The sequence below is a fragment of the Pteropus medius genome, unplaced genomic scaffold (assembly GCF_902729225.1).
Source record: "Pteropus medius unplaced genomic scaffold, Ma_sr-lr_union100, whole genome shotgun sequence".
Classification (NCBI taxonomy): Eukaryota; Metazoa; Chordata; class Mammalia; order Chiroptera; family Pteropodidae; genus Pteropus; species Pteropus medius.
Window position 1 is genome coordinate 865,750 of NW_024347862.1, and position 26,168 is coordinate 891,917.

General features: G+C 41.5%; 1 long non-coding RNA gene across 1 annotated transcript in view; it reads right to left on the reverse strand.

The window, feature by feature from the left end:
* The window catches only part of LOC120615654 (uncharacterized), a 79,131-nt gene extending 53,195 nt beyond the window's left edge, over nt 1–25,936 (reverse strand). The window contains exon 1 of the long non-coding RNA XR_005656327.1: nt 25,604–25,936. This is a non-coding gene — a long non-coding RNA (uncharacterized LOC120615654). The remainder of the gene's footprint in view (nt 1–25,603) is intronic.
* Nucleotides 25,937–26,168: the final 232 nt, after the last annotated feature.

Consider the following 26,168-nt stretch of genomic DNA (forward strand, 5'->3'; position numbering starts at 1 on the left):
CTTGAAAAAATTACATCCAGGAATCTGAGTTTCATAGGTTCAAGAAGAGCTGCCAAATTTTAACCTTTCTCTCAAAAGATTCAGTCTGCCTTCTCTAATCAAAGTCCCTTTCTCTACTTCTTTTAAACAGCTTTATGGAGATAAATTGATAACTAAACTGTGCATATTTAATGTAAACATTTTGATGAGTTCGGACATATGCATACACCCCTGACACGATAACCACAATATCAAATAGATATATTTGTCACTTCCAAAGTTTCCATTTGTCTTTCAGTTTGTTTGTTTGATTGTTTTATGTGTACAGTGAGACTGCAATGTGAGATCTCTCTTAACACATTTTTAAGCGTACAATAAAGTATTGTTCACTCTAAGCCCTGTGCTGTGCAGCAGATCTCTAGAACTAATTAATCTTTTATAACAAACTTTATGCCAACAGAACCACGACTCTCCATTGTCCCCTCCCCACAGCTCCAGGTAGCCACTGTTCTCTGTTTCTGTGAGTTTGACTATTTTAGATGCCTCATGTAAGTGGAATTATGCAGTATTTGTCTTTCTGTGACCAGCTTATAACACTTAGCATAATGTCCTTCGGGTTCAGCCATGTTGCGCCAAATGGCACTCCATGTCCATCAAGAGATGAATGGATAAAGAAAATGTATTATATCCATACAATATGATATTTTTCAGCCTTTAAAAACAGGAAATCAGTCCCTTTCTTCTTTACTCATTTGTTGTTAAGCTCTCTCCCCTCAAGATACTCCATTCTTTATTTTATGTCTCCCCCACTCTCTTTTGCTTTCTCTCCCTCCTTGTCCTCTCACTCCTTTTCTAATCTTGTCTCCTCTCCATTCTCTTTTCTCCCCATCTTCCTTAGATCTCTCTGTCTTCCCTCATCTGTCTGCTTGTCTCTCTGTCTCTCCACCCTTCTCAGTGCTTCCAACAATTTGAAAGACTTGAAAGGAAACAGAAAAGAACTCGGCTGTCACTGAACATTCCTTCCCTTCCTCAGCCCCTTTCCACAAGGGCTTCAGACTCTTCCGGGCCGACTTCCGCTCCCTCTGGCTGTGAATGAGCCTCTGCCATTCTGAACAAGAACATGTGAACAACTTCCCCTCCAGCAGCTTGAGGAAGAGGAGGCATGGGGTCTATCTGCCTTTCCCATACCACTGTGCTGTCACTTCCCAGCTAGGCACACCTGAGGCCTAAAGCCAACCCCAACTTCCCTGCCAGGCCTGGATGAATAAAGAATCTCTCTCCTGTTCCTGTACCCCAGTTTCAGACAGCTGCCCTCCACCAAGAGCATGTGACTAACGAAGCTTCTCCCAGGGAAATCCGCCTTGGCCCACATTGTAGGCAGAGAAGTCACTAATGATTACAGTTTAAATGGCTTTGGTAGCAAGGGAGCATAAAAGGACTTCTGAAGAAAATCATCCCTTAACTGTCAGAAGAGCAAAGCCAGTTGCTAATACTTTACAAGAGTTTATCTCCAAAGGTGGGGGAGGAGAATGGAGGCCTGGGGAGTTGTTTCTATGCATAGATAGACTCAGTCCGGAGGCTTGAGGACTTTATACATGACCCGTGGCCAGTATTTCTTTTTCTTTTTACTCGAGAGAGGAAAAATAAAATGTAAAACTGCCCGCTTAGAGATCCATTACCTCTTGTGCTGTTTAACAACATTTGGCCTAGGAGACCTTTGAGCCAGGCCTCACTAGAGATCTCTATGCATAGGGACACAGCCCAGGCAGCCCCCCAGGCAAGGATTTTTGTCCATGCAGCCAGGGAAAGGAGCACTTGCTTGGAGTCCTTCCCAAATCAGCCCAGGGCCAAAGGATATCAACTCGTGTCCCCAAAGCAACACAAAGTCTTCCACCAGTCTTTCTTCTTGCTTGACTCTTTTTAGAATTTGTGTCCAAGAGGAATATCCCGGGACTTTTATAGATGAGGAGAGCAGGAAGAGGAAATGGGAAAAGGTTGGGTGTGAGGAGGAGGAGGTGATGGATATTTAATGGAGTTTTGAGGAATCAAAGTGGCGTGGTGTGCATAGCTGTGGGCAGAACTTAGCCTCAAAGCTCTTGTGTTAGATTTGGAGGGACTCCAGGATGGGAGCAGGGAGTTCAGGACGGTTGAGCTAAAGACTTTCAATCTGTGGAGGTTTCGCTATCTCTACACCTGATGCCAGTTTGCTTTCTTTCATCCCTTCGTGCATTCACACATCAGAAAACATGAGCACTTGCCATGTGCCAGCTACTGGGACAAAGCAGTACATGAGAAAGGCATATTTATTCTCACAGAACTCCCAGTCTCTTCGTCTCTCTGAGGCACTCTGAGCCAAGTCATTCTACTCCTAGACTCTAACTCCGACCCAGAGTTTGAAGGAAGCTGAGACCGTGTTGCCAATTGGAGAGTGTGTTTGTCCGTAAACACAAATACCATACCACACAGCAGAAGGTGTGGATGGATGCTGCTGGAGAAGGCAGAGCCAAAAACTGCCCTTAACGGTAGATGATCCAGGCAGCTAACAACTTATTAAGCTAGGTTGTTTGACAAACCAAGAAATCTAGGCTGGAGAAGAGAAGGCCTGAGAGGGCATGTCACAGCTATCTTCAGAGATCTGAAGAGCATATAAGGGAGAAAGAGATAGAGGTATTTACAGTGACTCCCGAGAACACAGTTTGCAATGCTGGCTGGAAGCTATAGGAAAATTAATTTTGGCTTAATGTAAGGAAAATTTATAAAAAACAGCTGTTCGGAAATGCATGAGCTGCCCCTTGAGGGAATAAGTTCCCCGTCCCTGGAGGTAGACAAGCAGCATCTGCACCATCCTGCTGGTCATGTAGCAGAACTGGTGGCTACATCAGATGGAAGGTGTGCCTCAATGATTTCCAATGTCCCTTCTAATTTTAGCACTTTGAGATTCTGTGAAACATGGAATGACTTTATTTTAAAAACCACAGGCACTTATTTTTAATTTGGGGGTTCCTTTCTTTCACATGTGATTTTCTTTAGAGTAGGAAAAAAGTTCCCAAGACGTTTCTCTTCTTTGCTGCCTCTGAAAAGCTTTCACAGGACACCTTTTCACGTCCGTGTTTCATCTTAGAAACTCTGGGCAAACAGAGCCCAATGCTTTGCAAACATAAAGAAACTGCACATGCTTCTGAGATCCTGGAAAACACATATTGTCCTTGTCCAGTTTATTGTTCAATTTTAGAAGGTAGTTTGAGGTCTTAATAAATCCTTTTCTCTCTTCTTCAGCTTGAAGAGGCCAGAATTAGATGCTGGTGGGTGAGTTGAGACAAGACTGGTACAACATGCCCTCTGGGAAAGGTTCACTGATCAGAAGAGAAGCTACAATTACTCAGGCAGTTTTGGGCTGCCTTTTGGGATCGCTAGGGAATGAGCTCCGGCCATGTCTGAAATGGTAATGCTAATGGCAGGAGGCCGACTCTGCTCTTCTGAAAGTTGCTGAGCTTGTTTACGGCACTCTAGAACACAGCCTCCCAGCCCCTCAGAAGAAGGCAACGTAAGTCTGCTGTCTCGCTGGATTTCATCATGGCCTGTGATCTGATCTTCAACTCTCCTGGAAAGCTTTTTAGTGAGGTGTTTGCCTCCAGGCCTGTGTTTTGGGCCAGATCTTACACACAGCTGCCACTTCCTGGAATCTGCCCGAACTCAAGCAACTCCTTTTTTTTTTTTTTTTTTATGAGGGCAGACATGGCCACTGCAAAGAAAGGTGGGAGAATAACTGGGTATATGTGCCCTTTACTCTAGAGCCATCACTGGAGGTTGCTTCTGCTCTGGGCAGTGCAGGGTTCCTGCCAGTAGACTTGCTTTAGTGCAGGCTGGCTTCCCTCCTGGAAGAGACTTGAACCCCCCGGGAGGCTTACAAAATCAAGCCAGATTGCAGAAAGGAAAGGAAGGGGGTGTCCTTACTGTCACCTCTGATTTATCAGGCCTCTCTTTCTTGTGCACATTATGCCCCAAGTTGCTAAAACCGCTACATTTTTTTTTCCCAAGCAGAATTTCCTTGGTCCAGAGCCAAGATGCCATTACAAGCTGCTCATAAGGGCCTCTGTCCTCACTCCATGCCTTGGTACCCCTGTGACGAGGGGCCCCACATGGAAGAGAGACACTGGCCCTTTAGAAAGACTCTCAAAGGCTCTAGAGCCAGAAGTGAACAGCAAGACGGACAGAACATCTCCAACTCCCTGTCTCCAAAATGCAGCTGTTTTTAACGATTCCTTCCTTGCCACCTCCCCACACCCCACCTGCTGCCCTGCCCTCAGGAAGGGGATCCAGCTCTTGGTCCCTATCACATGTTGGCTTCTAACAGCCCTTACTAGTGAGCTCAATGCTCCAGAAGGAATCCTGTGCCTCGTAAGAACCTCTCCATCACCCTGGCATCAGGCTTCTTCTAGCCCTGTTTGACTCAGTCTTTATTGGAGACTAATTAATGCTCAAGCTCTTGATGAAACCCTCTCTTTGACTTTTGCTCCCTTACAACAGACCATCCTAGATGGATTGGGTTCTGGACGAAAAGTCAAGCATCATCTCCAAACCCTTAGGTGAGTATAGTCAGGAAGTCTCTAAAATGCCAAATGATATGTTTGTAAGTAGACGGCCGAGGGTGACCCTGCCAGCTGAGCTGGCCAGGCGGGCTCAGGCAGTGCAGCATGTCCCATTAGTCTGCTATTTGACCTGGTTCACATTTGGCTGGGGCTGGAGCATGGGGCGGGAGGCCCACTCAACTATGTCCTCTGGCCTCCACACAATGTCTTTGTCATGCAACTTGGCAAGGGAATGCTTAATTCTTTCTGTTACTTCAGAGTAGTGGTCGAGGAAGGAAAGAACTGTGGCTGGCCCGTCTGGAACAATAAGTTGAAGTTTATAAGGTACGATTTCTATATCTGTGGGACTTTGACTCACAGGGAAAGGAGAGGGGGCTGATGATGGTCTAGCTATAGCACTGAATTCAAAGACTCAAAGACATATAGAGCTTGAAGAATTCAGCTTGGGCAGGAGATTCGTCCAGGCCAGTCTGGAAAGACTGCTTACATCTTGGTGATGGTAAATTCTTTGAAGGCAGTGATTACATTGTTTTTATTTGAATTCCCGCATATAACCCTACATAGTAATTATAAGAGTGGCACATTTGCTATTGCTCTTAGGGGCACAATAGGACTTAGCTAAATGAATGGCTGAAATTCAGATGGAATTCTACTATACGTGGGCTAAATTCTTAGTTTTGGGCTTCTTATCTCTAGTGCTTATCTTCACTCTGGTATTTGTCAACTATTTTATACTCTGGGGAGTTTTAAAATTATTTAAATCATGTAACTAAAACAGCTCAGAAGGAACTAGCACGATCAGTGAGAACTCTTCTACTCTGAGGCAGTTAGCTAGAATCAGCCCCATTCTTTCCAGAGCTCTATGCCCGAGGGGCTGAAATGTGCAGTTCTTTGCAGCGAATGGACTGCAGATACCCCAGTAGGCCTGGATTACACTGCTTGGATCCTCCTGTGATCAGAGAATGGCATTGGTCAGATGGTCTGTCAGGGTCGGAGCAGTCACCTGGGGTCACAGACCAGAATGCAGCTCTGGGAACTATAAATTCTCAGGAATTTGGAGTTTGCCCTTGCCCTTGCTGACAACAATGCTCTGGCCACCTGAGAAAGCTGGCCAAAGATGACAGGAAATCATAGGCTATGTCACAGGTTAGTTGTCCAGGGAAGGGCCTGAGGTGACCATCCTGGGTGTCATGTAGAGGGGAGAATGTGCTAGCAGAAGAGCCCACACTCAGCTTGGGCTCTCTCCAACCCCTTCCTCCTCAAAGCTCTTAGTGTCTGTCACTCTTTCCCCCTGCATTGAGCTCATATGCCGCAGGCACTGGCATGCACTTGTCCTTGGCTTCCTCCAGCCCTGAGCATCCATAGAACACGAGCAAGATGATCACCAGTCCAGCTATTACGAATCGTTTTTGAGAATGAAAACAATTAAGCTGGGCAAGAAGCCCACCACCAAATCTTGTCCCCTCCTTTGCACCCTCAGCTCATTGTTCTCCTTTATCTCTTTCCTAGTCAGCTTTCTATTCATCCATAGGCCTTTTGAGAACATCAGTCAACAAGGTACTAGTTCCAAAAGCACCTGCTCAAACTTGTGGATTTAGTGACTGGGGGTCTAGGGGAAAGGGGACTGGATTCTGGAAGCATCTGTCCCCTGGGAGGCTGAGCTGGATTCAGCCAAAGTCCTGGCCACTGTGCAAAGAATAACATTGCCAAACAGCGTGCTTACCTGGAGCTGTCATCCCTACTCTGGGCAGCAGACTCTTGGCACTGTGGCAACAGATGTGGAAATTGAGGTGTGGCTAAGGAAGACTGAGCAGCCTGGCCAACCACCCCAGGTAGTTCCGCAGGCTCTGCAGTCCAGGGAGTTCAGCACTGCATCCGAAGAAACTCCTCAGACACCTTGGGTCCCCTCCCTGCAAAGGCAGGACCAGCTGAAGAAAGATCTGTAGCTAGAGAGGTCCTGATGCTCTGCGCTCCTCCAGGGGTAGCCAGGGAGGGGACGGTAGGGACCTCTTTGGTCTTTTCTGGTTTCCATGCTCAATATCGCTCCTGAATTCCTCTGAACAGCTTGTCTCCCTGCGGCCCTGGTGTTGCCCCAGTATTTAGAACTGTGTTGGCACACAGTGGCCTCTTACCAAATCTGCCTTGACTGAGACTGATGTTGCTCATCTCTGCTGGCATCATGGGTAGAAGGCGGTGCCCTTAGAGCTCCAGAGCTCTTTTTGTTTCAGTTCCAGAATGATTCTGGAGTGAGGTCGGGGGACCTGGGAAGTGAATGCAATGTATCTTCCTCCTACCATCCTGCCTGTCTTTTACTCCACACTGCCATCTCACCATCCTGCCACCCTGTCATCACACCTTCCTTCTCCTCCTCGATCCTTTCTTCATGTGAAGATGTTCATCTTCGGTCTCACTTCAGTTATTTGCCTTAAGCTAAAGAAATAAATCTCTAAGGTGATTGATTTCAGGAATCAACAAGGGTGGAAAGGCTCGTATTGGGGGAGGGGGGGTGGCGGTGACAATGGGGACTTCCAGGCCCATAGAAAATGCCCATAAGACCTGGCTCCCCAGTTCCCCGAGCAGCCACACTGCCCAGAGCTTCCAGTCTCTCCATGGCACTGGAGAGAAGTGACTCAGGCTGGGCCATGATTTACAGCGAGGCCCATGCTGAGTGTGAAAGCTGACGACAGGGGTGCAGGGGAAGCTGAACAAAAAGCAGCCTAGGGTGAATTTCTTCTCAGCATATCACCTTACTGCAACCATTCCACCCTGTCATTGAGGGAGAGCTACCCTCCCACACCCACCCTCACAGCTGCCTGGGTGTGGCCTGGAAACCAGGGGAGGCTGGGCCGTGAGAACAGATGATTTCAATTTAAGGCAGCATTTGGGGAGAATACTGTTCCACTTGCTCATTTTTCTTCGTCCTCCCCCCTCCCCAAACTTGATTCAATCAATGGTGGATGAGAAAGGCCTGTTTCCATAGAAACGCCACTGTGAGAGAGAGAAAAATCAGCAACACAGAGCAGGCTGGGTTTTCATCTGGAAGAGGGCACTTGGGTGGATAAAGAAATGGAGGCTCAGTGAATCCTGAGCCCAGATTCTCTGTTTGTTGACCTTTTGTTCCCTATGAGATCCCCAAAAAAGGAAGTCCCAAAGAAGATTAGGCCCAGGGAAACACACCTGCTCGTGGCCTGGTTTCCATTAAACCAGCCTGATCTCTTTGGGCTCTAGGCCCACTGGCTTGTGTTTACTTTCATGGCTGATGTAACTCTACCAGACTGATGAGTCTGGATCTTTCTCTCTCTCTTTTTTTTTTATGTTGTTTCCTGTTTAGATGAATGTATTCAATATTTCTGTGCATATTCATTTCCCATCTGATGCTGCCAAAAAGGACCATGGTCGTTATTTCATCTTCCAAGGCCATGGCCTGAACATTGTTCATAGTCAAAGGCTTCGATCCAAAGGGAGAGAATCTTTGGGAAAGATGAAAGTTTTCAGTTCAACCTCTACACCCTTTTGCGGTTATAGAAGTTGAATGTCTAAGGAGAAATTGTTAGCTGGACTTGGTGTCCCAGCCCTTGGCCAGAATGAGATGTTCAGGAAAGGTGTTTCTAGGAGTCATGCTGCTTTGAAAAGTTCCAAAACTGGGCTTGAGGATTCGGGATAAAGTGACCCTTACACTCTTTTGAGGTTCTTGTCCTGCTGGTTTCCTTGGAGATATATCCCAGCCTAGCTCTGGGCCTGAACAGAACTAATGGCCCTGGGTTTGGACATATCCCCAAATATAATCCCCTCCAAGGGTTTTGCCCTTCACTCAGAACTCCACTGGGCCTTTTAAAGTAGATTGAATCCATATGTTTCTGATTCATTTACACTTAACTCATCAGAATGTTCCCCTTTTTTATGAGTGGCTTGTTGTCTTAAGATGCCTTTGCAGTCTTGTTTATAAGTATTTCTTTTCCCCTTGGAAACAAGATGCCATGTCTTGTCAAGGCATGGGGACAGGGGGCATTGGTGGTAGAAGCATAACTTCAGGTCTGAGTTTTGTTTTTGTTCACAAGAGGAAATGCAGTGTTTCAACAGAGCTATTCGGTTTAACTGTCAAAAGGTCTTTCGTTTTGAGCATGGGATTGTGAGCGAATATCCATACCCCTCCTCCTAGGCTGGAAACTCAGCAAGTTGTGTTTGAGTAGCAATGTAACCTTGGGCAAATCACTTAATCTCTTTTCTCCTCAAATCCTTCATCTGTAGAATGGGCATGATCATGCTCCTTGCCTTGCAGGACTGTTGTAGGAATAATGTATTTGAAGCTATTATAAAAATATGAGTCATAAGGAATTAGCTAAAGTTCCTTTAAAAAGTGCCAAGCCCATGCATTGCTCTATCCTTTCCTTCATATGCCATCCCTCTGGTCCACTTAACTCTATTTAATCCTTCAAGACTCAGTTCAAACATTACCTATTCTAAAACCTTCCCAATACGCCAGCTTTGACATCCCAAAAAACAGTCCCTCAGTTTCTCCTCTGCATCCCTGCAACATCGTATATGTGTCTCTGTGATCAGACTCATCCCTTGTTAGCTGTTTCTTTGTATAACCTGACTTGATTTCTCCTTTATGAAGCTGACATCTCCTAGAGGGCAGTAAACTGATACTCATCTTGGTATTTCCAAAACCCTGGAGAGAGTCTCACCCATAGAAGTACTCGACAACGGTTTGAAATTAAGATGATAAAGACAGAAAAAGGGACACAATGCTGCACCTTTTTTTTTTTTTTTAAATATTCATCATGAATCCAGTTAACTCTATCTGGCTTTGGAAGAAAGTGAAGCTAAGCTGAAGGTGATTAGTAAGATTTCTTTTTTGCTCGGAGTAATAGTAAGTTAATGCAAATTAGACGGCAACTTCCAAAAACTATGAGCAGCAACACACTTTTTGACTAACTGTATCAGCTCCTTTGGCCACGCTTCATCTTTAGAGACAAAAGCAGGCTTTCTCAGTGCACAGGGTCAGACATAGTGATAAGTATTGAAGTCCTACAATAGAACTCCAAACTATTCCTCTTTTCAGGTTTAACAGGTATAATGAAAACAAGGAACGTTCTCTCCCATTTATGAAGGATTTATTGTCAACACCGACCCTTTCTTCTCTCTCAGTTCACATCTTATAATTATAGGCTTGAGGAAATAAAAAGTAAGTCCATGTAGATTCAGCATCCAGAGTCATGGGATGTTGGATGCAAATCATTTAAAGTGGAAAGTAAGGTGTGACCATGCTAGACACTGTGGGTCTTGGATCATATAAACAGGAATTGGAAAAGATAGCCAATCTTTAAGGGCTGGTTGCAGACATAAGATTAGGATGCACCACTAACTGCATGACAAAAAAAATAGTGGTGATTCCTATAACAAAAAAAAAACAAAGTATAGGTACAGAGGAGGGAAAAATTAACTATGACCAGTGTAATTTGGGAGGGGAGAGGCTTGATGACATTTGACCTGAACTTTGAAATAAAGCTAAAGCTTGACAGATAATGATAGAGAAAAATTATTGACACAGAGACCAACTCTGACCATTAGCTCATGAGATGGACATGTATAGAGCATATTTTATGAACATCAAACAGATCAGTGTGGCTGGTTCAATAGTTTCTGGGAGGATCATAATGAGAAATATGTCCAGAATGGTAGGCTTGAGCTTGAAGTTAAATAACCAAAACTTTATTCTGTAAGCAATGGGAAAAACCACTATTTTTGATCAGAGAATGACTTCATCAGAACTATGGTATAGAAAGATAACTCAGGACACAAAGTAATAATAATACTCAACTTGTATTGAATACCTGCTATATTCATGCAACTATTTGGATTTATATTAATTCATTTCATCCTCATTTTAAACCATTTCAATATAATTGTAAAGCCAACTCTAGCCCATTTTACAGATGAGTAAAATGAAGCACAGGTAAGTTAGGTGACCTGCCCAAGTTCAAACTTCCAGCAACCAATAGAACCAGGATTTAGATCTTGATGCTCAGCCCTAAAGCTCATGTTCTTCACACTTAATTCTCTCACAGGAAAGAAGCAGGAAGCAGGCAACTCAGTTTGATGCTATTTTAGTATCCATGTGAAAAGGTCTGGAGGCCAGAATGGGAAAGAGATTTCATAATAAAAAGGAGACAGATGGGAGTATGCAGTGGAGGCCCTGTCTCCAATTTGATGTGGGGTGAAGGATGGTGAGGAACCAGAGAAGACTTTCTGGTTTGAGATTTGAACCACAAGAGGCAAAGCAAGTTTTGTGGAGAAGGTGAAGAGTTCAGTTTGGAAATGTGGAACATGACACTTATGTGGAAATATCCTGCAAAATGTTGGGAGTGTGGGCTGGAGAAAGTTTGGAGCTACAGACGTTGAAACACTGAGGGGGTCATTGAAGCCAGAGTGGGTCATATCATCAAGGTCTCTTTGAGGCTTGAAACATAAATTGTTAGCCATTATTACTGTTCTTTTTCTACATACTTAAGATATAAAATTAGGCTGTTGAGTTGAGATTTTTCTTCTTTTTAGATTCTTTATAGCATTTGCAGCTATAAATTTCCCTCTTAACACTACTTTCACTGCATCCCATAAGTTTTGGTATATTATGTTTTCATTTTCACTTGACTGCAGGTATTTTCCAATTTCCCTTGTGACTTATTCTTTGATCCACTGGTTGTTTAAGAGTATGTTGTTTAATTTCCACATATCTGTGGATTTTTCAGTTTTCCTTCTGTTATTGATTTCTAGTTTCATTCCATTGTAGTTGGCAATGATACTTTATGTATGATTTCAATCTTTTAAAATTTGTTAAGACTTGTTTTGTGGCCTAACATATGGTCTATCCTGGAGAAAGTTCCATGTACAGTCTAGAAAAATGTGCGTTGTGCTTTGTTGGGTGGAGTGTTCTATATATTTCTGTTAGGGTCAATTGCTTTCTGGGTTTGTTCCATATCGATTCTTTGTTTTCTTATTGATCTGTCTGGTTGTCTTATTAATTATTGAAAGTGGGGTTTTGAAGTCTTTTACTGTTATTATAGAGTTGCCTATTTTTCCCTTCAATTCTGTCAATGTTTGCTTCATATATTTGGAGCTCTGATTCCTGATGTATATATGTTTATACTTGTTATATTTTCTTGATATCAATTGATACTTTTATCAATATATAATGCCCTTCTCTGTTTCTTCTAACAGTTTGACTTAAAGTATATTTTGTCTGGTATTAATATAGCCAACTCAGGTCTCTTTTGATTACTATCTGGTTGGAATATCTTTTTCTATTCTTCCCTTTCAACATATGTTTAGCTCTAAAGTGAGTTTCTTGTAGTCAGCATAGAGTTGGATCATGCTTTTTTATCCATTCTGCTGATCTATGCCTTTTGATTGAAGAATTTAAACCATTTACATTTAAAGTAATTAGTAATAGGGAAGGACTTACTTATGCCATTTTGTTATTTGTGTTCTATAAATTATATAGCTTTTTTGTCCCTCATTTCTTCTTTACTGTTTCACTTTGTGTTTAGTTGATTATTTGTAGTGACATATTTTCTTTCTCTTCTCTTTTATTTTTGTGTATATTCTATGGATATTTTCCTTGTGGTTACCATGAGGATTACATATAACCATCCTAAAGTTATAACAGTCTATTTGAATTGATAACAACTGACTTCAATTATGTACAAAACTATTATATTCCTTTACAACATGATCCCCCAAATTTATGTTATTGAGGTCAGAAATTACATCTCTATATATTGTGTACTCATTAACAGATTTATAATTATTTTTATTTATTATCTTTTAAATCCTGTTGAAAATTAAAAATGGGGATATAAAACAAAATTAGAATAATTCTGGCTTTTATATTTGTCCACATATTTACCTTTACCAAAAATTATATCTTCATAGGGCTTTGAGCTACTTTATAGCATCCTTGAATTTCAAACTCAAAGACTCCTTTTAGCACTTCTTGTAGGGCATATCCAGTGGTAATGAATTCTCTCGGTTTTTGCTTATCTGGAAATGTCTTAATTTTTTCCTCATTTTGAAGGACATTGTTTTTTGGTCATAGACAATGTTTTTCTTTCAGCACTCAAATGAACCATCCCATTCTTTTCTGACTTCCAAGTTTTCTGATGAGAAATTGGCTGATAATTTTACTGAAAATCCCGTGTACACAATGAGTCACTTTTCTTTTGCTGCTTTCAAGATTCTTTCTTTGTCTTTGTCTTTCAACAGTTTGATTATAATGCAGCTCAGTTTGGATCTTCTTGGTTTTATCCTACTTGGGATTCATTGAGTTTCTTGAATTTATGGATCCATGTCTTTCCTTAAATTTGAAAAGTTTTCAGCCATTATTTCTTCAAATAAATTCTCTGACCCTCTCTCTATTCTACTGGATATTCCATAATGCACATATTGGTCTACTTTATAGGTTCCCATACATCCCTTAATCTGTTCACTTTTCTTTACTCTTTTTTTTTTCTGCTCAATAAAATTTCTATTTATCACAGATATTGCAGGACATCTCTTCATTCATATTTTTGAAGTTTATCCATTATATACACTTGAAAGAAATAAAATGTACTTTTCTGAAAATTGTACTATAAATTAGGCTTTTCACCAATAGAAACTTTCTTCTACTTTAATTATTCCAAGTAAAGATGAAGAATTACTTCTGAAATTTTCTCCCCCAGCCATTTATTTCTTTTAAGAAATAACTTGAAGCCAGCATGCTTGTTTTAGAGGGAATTCATATATCAGGTGGCAATGCCAAACTTTTCTGCTAAGGCTAAAGAGAAGGAACAGGTCCTCCCGGGAGGGTAGAGAACATAAACCCTGTCTGCTTAGTTCTCCATTGTCCCCAACTCAGGACCTGGCAGGAGTGAGAAGTTGAATGAAAAAACGAATAAGCTAATAACTAATTTTCTTTATAAAGCATTGTCTAAAAACAATCCTGTTTTCAATACTTTAAGGATCAAAGAAACTCTTCATAGATACACACACCTTATTCACACCTAGTCACTCCTAGATTTTTTCAGTGTAAACCTAGCAAAAAAGAAAAAAAAAAAGACAATGGTTTTAAAGTCTTTGTCTTATAATCGATTCTTGGTTTTCTTCACGGATGGCTTCCGCTATTTTTTCCCTTTTGAGTGGACCATGTTTTACTATTTCTTTGTATGCTTATAATTTTCTTTTATTGAAAATTAAGCATTTGAAATAACTACTACCTCTTCTTTCAGACTGACTCTGCATAGGGGAAGTCCTTGAGGAATTAGCCAGGCTGTTCTGAGCCCTTGGATCAGCCCAAGGAGAAAGCTTAAGGTCTTCTCAGGTCTTTTCTAAGCAAGTGTCTTTCCTGGGCCTCTGTATGTGGCTTTTCAATTACCCTATCTACACAGCTACTTATAAATGTCTTAGTTGCACAGACAGTTTCACCTTAGTTTTTCTTGGGATCCCTAGATGGTGGATTGTGTGTCTTTACCTGTAATCTCTTGTCCCAAACATCTGCAGGTCTGTAGTTCTCTTGCAGCTTTCCCGAGCAGGGCCCTTTGCTTCTCTCTGCCTCAAGCAAAACAGAAACTAGTCCTTTCAAAAGCCCCTAAATAGGTAAGAACATTACAATAAGGTAAGCTCTGTTCCATCCAGTTTAATGGTGGGAACTGGAAATTGCTGCCTCCTCCAGACCAAGCTCATGCCACAGCAGGGACATGGTGGGAGAAACGGCAAGCAAAAATCCCACAAAATTTTCTATTGTTTTGAATGTGGCTTTTTTTTTTTTTTATCGGGTGTCTGCTTGGTTTCTGTGGACCTTTGGTTGTTTTTCCATGTCTCATACAAGGTTACTTTATTCAATTTTTGGTTGTTTATTGATGTCTCCATGAGGAAACCAGTGCTTGGAGTTTCCTAGTCTGCCATTTTGCTGATGTCACTCTCCATTATCATTTTTATGACTCCTTTCAGTAGCCTCTGACTGCTAGACATTTTTGACAGACTAAAAGGAAGGCAGACAAGAGGGTCACAGACTATGTTTCCTCATGTATGTTATAACAGATGAGTTTCTTCCATGAGCAGTATCTATGTTGCTCAGGAGCAACAAGTTATGAGTAATGAGCACATGTAAACAGAAGCCTTGCGAAAGACAGCTCTTCCAATTCCAACTGCTATTATCAAACATTAAACAACTCTATCCATGAGTAACTGAACCAAGTGGTTATTCTGCTGTGATTGGTCCAAAGCATATCTCATTCTGGACAGGCAGCTGTGAAAAAACTCTGTTTCCCTGAAAGCCTAAGACAGGGCGGTTATACAGGTAGTTTATTTGAGAGGTGATTCCAAGTTGCAGAAATGAGAGATGGGAAAAAGTGAGAAACAGAAGAAAAAGCCAATATAAGAATGTTGCATCAATGCTGCTGCTGTGGACATTAGGGGCTCATTTCTGTTGGACTTCCTGAAAAGCAAACAGAATCACTCATTCCCAGAAAAGCTGGGAGGCCAGAGTACTTATTAATTGTAAAGAATTTCCCCCTGAGAGCACTAACTCCTCCCCCTGAATCCTCCTCAGAGCTGCACATACTGGGTTCAGCAGGCTCCTATCTGTCTCTGAGGCATTACACTGAAGGTAGGGTAGTGGTGGACTCTGACATTGGTCAAGGGTATATCTGAGTTGGCTAAAGTGGTGCTTTCTGATGACCGAGTTTGCTGATGTGGATTGGGCAAGGTTAAAGGTGTTGATAACATGGCAGTCATGCTACAGCTTCATAAGTATGTATGTTTGTTGTTCTACCAAACAGAACTCAATAGTGTAAGTGTAGAATCTCGTCTCTTCTCTTTCTCATCTCTCTTTCCCTTCTCTTCTTTTTCTTTGTCAAATTTCATCCACTTTAGAAGAATCTTAGTATTATTATAACAATACAGAAGTAATCCCATACTTTGCTAAGCCACTACTGTTATATAAGTTGTCCCTTCATTTCCTAGTGGCTGATAATCAGAGATATATATCTCAATCCCAGAGGCAAATCCTTAGCATATTCTTGGGCTTTTCAGGGTGACTTTCTGTATGTTGATGAAGCAAGGGATCAGGGGTTCCCCAACAGCTAAGGGTCTGATTTATGACTCTGCACAGGTTTGCATTAGCTTCTCTATGGGAAATTCAGTACAAAGTTGGTGCCCAGGAACCCTGCACTTAATGTGCAACCATTCATTCTGACTCTTTTCCCTTAGGGTTTCTTCTGGCTGAACAGCAAGCTCTCTGGGCTCTGCAACTAGAGAACATCACTAACATAACATAAACGCTGGGCAGCTGCTGGGAGCTGGAGATAGCTCATGATGAACATCTGTGTGAGATTTGACCTTCGGGGAAAAGCAACACCATCATAGGTTGGTTTTCATTTGGATTTAGTGCAAATGAGGCATAATAATTAAACAGATGTATTTGGAAGGGAAAGAAATTACAAAAAAATCATTTCATTTGGAGTAAGGAGTTGGAGTAAAGGAGAAAAGGAATTGTATGGACGACAGCTGAAAGAATCTTTTCTAGAACTGAAGGAGGTATAAACTAGTATGAGTCATTAGCTTTATGAGAGTAGAGAATTTCACTATTCCTTAAGTGATTCTGTACTGTTTAAGTAGCCCACCCCACTAGAACACAAAAAAGCCCTGTGGTTATACAAGTGTGATTACGTAAAAGAAGAAGGATTGAGAGGAGCGGCTCTGCTTTTTAAGACAACTGGAGACATTGGGTTAGAGAATGTGGGATCCTTGCTTGTGTAGGATATTAACATTTTGGTTAAGATGTTCTGGGAAAGACTGTAAGGACTTGGGGCTTTAAATCTCCAGAGATTTTTCTAAGATCACTTGAAATTCCCTAGAAACTGCTTATGCCACTCTAAGAAAAAGAACAAAAATAATTCGTGTGAAAGCATTAATCATAGGAGGTTGGAAAGGCAAACACATTTGTGGCTGTGGACAATTGCAAATAAATTTGTTTTTTGCCTTCCTTAAGCAATGCCTTTGTTTGCTTTCTCAAACCAAGAAAGACTCTAAGAGAAGAAAGGGGGTGGAAAGGTTCCTCTCCCTCAAAGACTCTAAGTGTGTCTGAGGTAAGGCAACTATAGTCTATCCATTTCCTCCTCAAGTCACAATTGCAATTTGGGGCTCATAGTAGTGGCATGATACATGTTTGTTCAACTCAATACCTCAATAGCCCAAATTCTACTGGATTAAGCAAATTAAATTATGTTCAATCTTTCTACCAAAGTTGAAGTCAGTGATTTTACTGGGCTTTCTCATTGTGTTTAGAAATAGTTTCTAAGAGAAGTTGACAAAAAAGCTTTAAGCAGTGGAAGTGTATGCTTTATGGCACAGCTTAGTGATAGAAAGTATGAGCTTTGGTGTCAGATCTGAATTTCTGGCTCCACCATTTACTAATTGTTTGACTGTGGAAAAATTGTTTAGCCATTTTAAAGCTTGATTTCTTCAATTATAAAATGGGTATATAGCTGCATATAACCTATGGATTTATTTAAAATAATACTCAGAATACTTAACACACTATTTTGCACAGAGGAAGCAATCAATGATAGTTGTAGTTGATAAGCAATATTCTCCTTTTCTTCCTCCTCCTCATCAACATCATCTAGAACAGGTTTGGGTAAACTGTAGCCCACCACCAGTTTTTAGAAATAAAGTTTTATTGTAACACAGCTTTGTCTATTTGTTTACATATTTTCTATGGCACCTTCCATGCTACAAGGGCAGAGATGAGTAATTGTGACAGAGACCATGTGGCCGGCAAAATCTAAAATATTTACCCTCTGACCCTTTGCAGAAAAAGTTTGTTGACCACTGATCTAGAAGCAAGAAAATCTGGAAAGCTGTTTATATGTTTTTTGAGCTTTAATTGCCAGGAACTCATAGCTTTGATTGGAAGAAACTAAATGAATGAAGCTGAAAAGCGACAGAATATTATATTTTCCTCATAGGTTTCCAAAATATATTAAGAAACAGAGAGGAACAAATGCCAAGAGAGAAAGGTGGAATCCTTTTACCTGAACACTTTACCGAAAGAGAAAGAACAGACATAGAATCTTTCAGTTTAAAAGAAAAGCCACAGAAGCAGGTAAAGAAATCCTAATAAGTTAGGGAACAATGAATTCCATGGCCTTTGAGCATGTCTTAAGTGATTTCATTAAAGTAGAAATTCCTGTTTCTGAGTCCAGAGATGTAAGATGGAGATCAGGGAGCATGCACAGCAGGGAAGTATTTGCACACAATAACGATATGGTATTTGTTCCCAGTAATCTTTTTTTTTTTTTCTTTCCTTCTTTAAATCTGAGAGTTAACACAGGCAAATACAGAGTACAATAGAATTCTTGGTCTTCTAAAATTGTCTTTTTAGACTCATAGGAGAGAAAACAATCTTAAAACTTACTTGGAAGAAAGGAGTAACTAAAGTTGGATACTTAGCAACAGGTTAGAAAGTTAAGAAGGACCAAAAAACAGCACTTCAAAATTAGATAAAAGCTGCTCTGGGAAGATCAGTTGTGGGAAGGAGAGAAAGAGAGGGGACTTGCCCAGGGAGAGGGGGCGTTATGACTCACAATGGGAAGCCAGGCCAGGAAGGACCACAAGGACAGGGTTAGGGTTAGTATCAAGACACTGGCCAGTCTCAGCCTGCCAGCATCGTCCTTCACTGACGCCAGGAGCCACACAAGAGTTGAGCCAGGATTCCACCAGCCTTTGATGAGAGTGCCTGTCTCCTGGCTCAAGAAGCTGTGTTAGATGACATTCTTATTTCCTACTGATCATCCAGAAAGAATGAGGGATGACCATTGGTGCCCTGAAATTTTGCTTATCGTTTCAAACTACCCTACATCATCCCAATTTTTAAGGATTAAAGACATGCATAAAGGAAGCATAGGGGCCTGGGCCACTGTAGGATTGGCAGTGGTGAAGGAGGAGTTCTCAGTATCTGCCCTGGGGCTGAGAGGTGGTGCTGGGTAAACATCAGTTCTAGACTTCCCCCCAAACTAAGACCCCAGTGGAACACTTCCTGTGGGCACATGGAAGTCATTAAGAAATTCATATCCAGAAATTTCAAGTATTTCTCTTCTGTCTCTTAGATTATTTTAAAGTGTATAATAGTGATCATGTGAAGTTCCGAGAACAGTGCTTACAGAACATGTGCTCAGTGCGTGGTAGCTATTATTATTTTTTGTTGAGACCAAACTAGAAACTTTGGTTTTTGCTGTTTAATAATGACATTCTATTTGTTTCTTCACAACAAACAAGCAAAAAACACTTAGTCTGAAAAGTCAATGTAGTTTTCAGAGTCTCACCCCTATTAAGTCCTTATCCTAATCAACTGCTTTCCCTTCCATGATGAACTAACTCCTCATGTGGCAATTTGCAGAAGGAGCCACTGCGCAGTACCATTTATAAGCTAACACGTGCTACCCTAATCCATGTTTTGTTTCTCATCCTTGAGTGAATGTTCAAAACTCCCTACTCAATGACTTCCTTCACCAACTCTTTCTTTCCCAGAAACCCTAGGCTTGCTCTTTTGTGCATTTGCAGGATAAAAGAAATAGGAACATTTAAATAATAATGTATTTTTAAGGGCAGAATGGGGTTAGTTTAGGTAAAACAACCTACCTCACATCATCTGCAGAAGGAAATCTAATAAGTTTTGGCATTCATTGGGGAACCAGAGAATATTCAATTTTATAAGAGTATTAAGTTTTTATTGAATTACGTCTTTATTCAAGGCACTTTGGTTCATCTATTGAAACTGGAAGTTTAACTCATTGATCTTTGGGCTAGTAAAATTTAAACCATGATGAGAATCTTTTAATAAGTCAGTTCTTTTAACAAAGACTCCATTGGGCCTTGAGGGCTGCCAGACATTGGGTGTTCCCCAGAGATGAGGTTGGTGGTGGCTATTGACTTTTACAAATAACTGAAGCAAGGAGGCCCAGTACCCTTAAGTGACCCAAGCACAGTAGAATGACTAGTAGAAGAGGACTCAGGAGCACCAGGTTCTAGTTATGGTTTTACCCCTAGTAGTTGAAGGTCCCAAATGTCTCTGGAATTTAGTTTTATCATCTGCCAAAATAAGGGTATAAGACAATTGGTGATTCCAAAATGCTGACCTGACATCAAGCTAGTTACTTGAAGCTCTCCAGGGAAGGTTGTTAAAAATACACATTTCTTAGCATAAATCTGGAAACAGCTAAATTGTTCATCAGTAGGGGACTGGTTAAATAAGTTAAGGTATATCTAACCATAAGTGCCTTTTAAAAAGTGTAAAGTAGATCTGCATGTGCTGATATAGAAAGATCCCTAAGTAATATTATTACGTGAAAAAAGCAAAGTGCAGAGCACTTTGTATGGCAAACTTCCTCTTGTATAAGTAAAAATGCATATATGGGAGCCTGTTTTTGTTTTTTTTTTACTGAAGGAAATACAAGGAACTGTTAACAGTGTTTATCTTTGTAAACTCTAACAGCTCTACATATTTAAGGTATTACTAATAACAGTGATAATGTTATCAGTTAAGGGCTGAGTCATCTCACAGCCTCTGATATCTTGTTTGATTTGTGCCCTTCAACATCCATCTATTGATACATTGTAACAAGTAGGTACCTTGGTAGAAGGGAAAACACTGAGCAATAAGTGGACATAGGTTTAAATTATATACTTACTAGTTGGGTAATCTTGTGAAAGTAACTTCATTTCTCTGAATCTCAGTGTTCTCATCTTTTAAATGGGTCAGTAGGATTAGCAATGAAATTTGGTTGTTCTATTTTAATTTTCACATAGTGTTTATAATCTACCTATGGAGACACAAACATGCGGAAACTCACTCAAACAGAAAAATGAATAAAGAACGTGCGCACTCAGCAAATACTTCAAAGTACTTTCTTTGCTAGTACTTTTCTACAGGGAATAGAGAAGAAATCTGTCCTTGAGAAATTTTATGATCTTGCTTGAGAGATAAACCATACTTGTATGAAACAACTAGAGAATATAGGAGGCCACTTATAAACAACCCTGGGTTTCTCTCATTCTTATGGAGCTCACTTTAAAATGTTTATTCACCTGAAACTCAAGAAAACCAGATTCAGCAATAAAAGTAAAACCCAAGTCCCTGGCCACCTTTGCACTAATCTATAAAATAAAGGGTCAGACAGATGATCACTAAGTCCTTGGCAGTGATGAAATTCTATGATTCTACAATCTCCAAGAGCACTTCCAAACTGAAGAATCTTTTTTCCCCCTGACACCAGATTCTTCCCTGCTCGGCAGTCTCCATTTCCAGTTTAGGACTTTACAACCCACATAACTTCTGTGCACAAAGTTCCCCAAGGGTAAAGCAGAGAGAATGCCCTGCATCAGGTCAGCCCCACTGTCTCTCTGGTCTCTGCCTTATCTGGGCAATGCAATGGGAGAGGGAACTTAGTTGGGGCAACCAGGAAGCTGTCTGGCCTGCCTAGTTACAAAGGCCCCAGTGAGCATGGGGACCAGCACATGTCAGGAGCTCTGCACAGGTCAGACTTGACGCCTAACTTGACCCCACTGGCAGCCAGAGTCTGATAAAGACATGATTGAGCTGGGGATTTTTCCTGACAGATTAATGGATAGCTATAATTAGGGGGCTTGTACTGAGGGTGTGGAGATACATAGACCTCATTGTAGGGAGGCTAAATGTTAGAAAGGTCAAGGCCAAAGTATGGAATGAAAGAAGCTCAAAGTTTTTCAATATGTGGGAGGAGTGAGTCTGTAGGGAAATGGGTTTGCTGAGCATGACCAAGGATTCCCGTCTCCTGTGGGTTCCTGGCCCAAGAATTATCATGACTGGTGGGTCTTTGTAGTGGAGCTTCAAGCCCTCAGTCGTGGCTTCAGAGACCAGCTCCTCAATAGTGGAGCAGAGAAGATGAACCTTCCAGCCTAAGAGGTTATACATGGGAGATCTCAGAAAGCAGTTGACTTTTTTTTTTCTTCTCCTAGAACCATCTCCCCCAGGAATAATGATGATGACAATAACCAAAACACACATAGATTTTTTAATGTTAAATTTAATCAGTATTTGTCATGTCTGTTTATGCTTCATTGTCAAAATGGTGATTAATGAAAGTGGCTTTAAGCCCAAGATGCTTTCTGAGACTTTTTAGGCCTTTTTCTTAGAAGCAACAAGTCACAGTGTGCCAGCCATAATATGATCCAACTTAGAATGATCAAAAATACAGTGAGTAATGGCAATAATGTTCTCATAAAGAAAAACAACAGCTCACAATTTGGACAGAAACCCAGGGAGTCGGTGAAACTCTCAACCATGTAGGGGTATAGGCTGAACTTGGAAATCCTCTTACCTGGTCTCAGCCCTGGTGAGTTCATTTCCTGGTGAAGCTGGTAAAGTATACATGTCTTGATTATTCAAAGAATTGGATAATTCCAGGGTTGGAAGGAATTCTGGAGGCCATAGAGTCCTTGAATTATGTCTCCAATATTTCTGACAAGTAGCTGACTCTCCTCTGCTGTAAGGATGCTGGTGATGAGAAACTCTACCTATTTACATAGTCTAATCCAATATGAGCAGCCATGAGGTTTTTTTTTGTTTGTTTGTTTTTTTAAGTGCTTCCTAATATTGAGCAAACATCTGTTTCTTTCTGCCTTCCACTGCTTGCTTGGTCCCACAGTACCCAATGGGGTCACATAGTACATGACTAAGTCCCTGCCATATATGTAACCAGGACTGACTACGTGATTAGCGGGGCCTAGTACAAAAGTAAATTGTGGAGCCCTTTGTTAAAAATTATTAAGAATTTTAAAATAAAATATAGAATATCAACTGTAATTCATAGATTAAAGAAAAAAATTCAAGACAACTAAGCCAAACACAGAGACTTTCTAAGGACAGAGTTGTATGGGTAAGCACACCTAAGTGTGACTGTTTTGTTTTGTTTCTGAATAACTAGACTTGGTAGAGTACAAACAAAGAACAACTTTATCTTTTTCTCCACTTAGTGTTAAATTCTCTTTCAATGCCTTCTTCCTTCCTGCAGATCCCGTAGACTATTCTGGTCATTTTCCGATATTAATAAGCCCAGTGCCATCTTTTATCAAACTCGAAGCTCTCTTTGGTCACTACCTTTGCCCTCCCCTGCCAGCACCTGGTTGGGGCTGGGAAGCCTGCAGAGACTGCTTTTTCTCTTTGTCATCCTCGCAGGTCCATTCACCACTACCCTCACTCTTCATGTTGTCCTCTGCTCCTTCTGGGAGAAAGGTGGTGGGCAGAAGTGGTCTTCCTTCCTTGACAGGTACAGATGTGATCCATGTAGAGAGCCCCAGTGCTGCCTCTTTGTCTCACAGGCACTTTTCTAGGTTCTTTTGAGCCCATCCCACTGGTAGGGGTGCAGTTTTCTCCCTTAGCCAAATACTTATAACAGTCTCCCAGCCCACAGCTGATGGATCACCCCAGTCTTCTGGAGTCACCTCCCCTGCACCCCCTGCTTCAGTGGCCCTCTTGCAGAGAGAGTTTTTCAAGCTGCTTCATGGCTGAGCTCTGCTTTGGGGTCCATATTTGGACCTTGGGAAACATGTATTCTTGTCCTGCTTTTGGTACAGTTCACTTCAATGCAGCTTTCTCTTTGTTCTGCCAATATAGCTCTCCCCAACCTTTAAGACATAGTCTCTTTCCTTCAGACCTTCTTCCAAACGTGAGTCAGATACCAGTTCCTAATTCTAAGGGACACATGTCAAACCTGTTGGGAGGTTCCTTAAAGGCCATCTAAGTTGGCCTAAGCGGTAGAGAATTAGGAGGGCACTTCACACACAACTTTTTCCCTACACGAACCTCGAACCTCGCTATTATTGCTTTCTCCTAATGGATTCTTAATCTTGTCTGTCATCTGAAGGTGGTTGATAGGCTAATGCAAGCAGAAAAAATCCTTGGCTTAGCACCTTTCTTTAAATTTGGGGTGCTGACACCTGTTGTAGGGCTTCAAGAGAAACTGAGGCAATGAAAGATGTCCTAAGAGAGGAGGCATCTGAAAAATGCAAAGGAAAAGGCTTGCAGAAATGACCTACTCAGTGGGTTGTAGATTAACCACACCCTATAGATCTTTAAATGGCCTTCTGGAAACTTGTCATACCTACATGAGAAATGATGCAGAAATTCCTTCCCTCTTACAGCCCCACCTCAAAATGCCCCCTCCCATCCTGAGTAGACAGATACACATAGACCCTTAGACAAAGGAATCACGTGTCCCTTATGTGGAACACTGCCGGGTGTATGAACTGTAAGAAAGCTAACCTGAATGAGCTCGTTTCTTTTGCTTCATACGCTCCGCTGGCCTAATAAACTCTCCTTCCTCTAACAAAGTTGTCTGAGCGTCCAAATTCCTCCTTCGGGTGTCATTTCCTGCAACAGTCCCACTTTAACATCCTGTTACACAAGTAATTGCACTGCAAAGCATTTGAGGATAACTACTGCTATGGACTGAGTGTTTGTGTCCCCCCCCCCAAAATTTATATGGCTAAGTCCCAAACCCCAGTGTGACTGTATTTAGAGATTGGGCTTTTATAGAGGTAATAATTGTTATATTAAATCATAAGGGCAGGGACCTGATAGGATTAGGGTCCTTATAAGAATAGACTAGAGAACTCTCTCTCTCTCTCTCTCCCACATGAGGACACAGCTAGCAGTTGGCCATCTGCAAGCCATGAAGAGAGCCCTTGGCAGGAACTAAAGCAGCCAGCACCTTGATCTTAGACATCCAGCCTCAAGAACTGTGAGAAAACAAATGTCTGTTGGTGAAGCTGCCCAGTCTATGGCGTTCTGTTATGGTAGCCTGAGCTGACTAAAACACTTCCACTTTCCTGAGTGTTGCCTCCCATTCCTTTGGCCTTTCCCGGCAGGCAAGAATTTGTTCACTCGCCTCTCTGAATGGACTCTTCTTTGTTTAACAGTGAAGTCACATCTTCCACAAGGATTGTTGTTCTACTATAAGGTGAAAATCAGATACATCACCTCACCCTTGAAAACCAATTTAATTGCTCTTAAAATATAAATATGTGATATAAGATAAAGAGGTGAGGAAGATGTGCTGGGTACATAAACATAACTAGGCTTGTTCTCTTCTAAACATTATTTTGAGGGTGGCTTTTGACTCATTCATTTATTCTTATTCTCTCCATGTTATCCTCTATGCTGCATTTTTTTTAATGCAGGTGCAGAATTTATATTTACAACATTCTTAATTGTCTTCAGATGTAACCCTTTGTTCCAACATTCATTGATTGACTCAAAACAATTTACTGATAAAGTATCCCCCGACGCACATGTATTAATTGCAAAGGGAAAAATAGTAACTTTACGGAGGAGAGATGTGGCAGACACCACCTTAATCGAGTGATCACTGTTAACATCACCATAGTAAATCACAAAAACATCATGTACCGCCTGGTAGGATGCACAGAGAAGGACAAAACAGCATCCTGCATATTCTTGCCAAAAATATATACCCTCCATCTAACCTTGAGAAAACACCACAGACCCAAACTGAGGAACGTACTATAAAAAAACTGACCAGAACTCTTCAAAAGTGTCAACATCATGACAGATAAAGAAAGACTGAGGGGCTATCTCACAGACTGAAAGAGGCAAAGGAGACATTATGGCCAAATGCGGTGTGGGATCCTGGGTAAGAAAAAGGACATCAGTGGCTTTGACTCTGACACCAATTCTGATGGTTTTTTTTCCCACACCACCAAGCAATTAACTCAATTCTGACACTATCTACCTGGAGACAGCGTCAGATCCCACAGGTTAGGGGCTGAGTCTTACAAGACTGCTCCCTGCACCCATTCCAACACTGATTGCAAGTCCAGGTTGTCTTCTGTGCTTCCTACCCATGGACTATAGATTGGAGGGTCCCCGGACCCATTCCTTGGGTTCTATTAATTTGCTCTAGTGACTCACAGAACTCAGAGGAATATTTACTTACATTTACCAGTTTATTACGAAGGGATATAACTCAGGAACTGTCAGACAGCGGAGATGCACAGGGCGAGGTATGAGGGAATAGTGTGCAGTGTCCACGCCCTCTCCAGGTTCGCTGTTCTCCTCAATATTCACTGATCCAGATGCTCTCCTAACCCAGCCTTTCGGGTTTTATGGAGACTTCTTTACAAGGGCATTCATTACATATGGAGGCTGCATTACATAAGTTGATTAAAATGTTGGTGACTGAACTGAATCTCCATCCCCCTCTCCCCTCCCAGGAGCTGGGGCAGGGGTGGGAGTGGCTGAAAGTGTGAACCCTCTAACCACAAGGTTGGTTCCCCGGGCAACCAACACCTCCTTTAGGTTACTTGGGGGCATTACAAAAGCCACCTCATTAACATAACAAAAGGCACTTTTTTTTTTTTCATCACAGGAAATTCCAAGGTTTTTACAGCTCTGTTAGGAATGGGAACAAGACCAAAAACCTATTTCTTATTATAAATCACCTTGTCACAATGAGAAAATTGGTGAACTTCAAATAATATCTGTAGATTAGTTACGAGTGT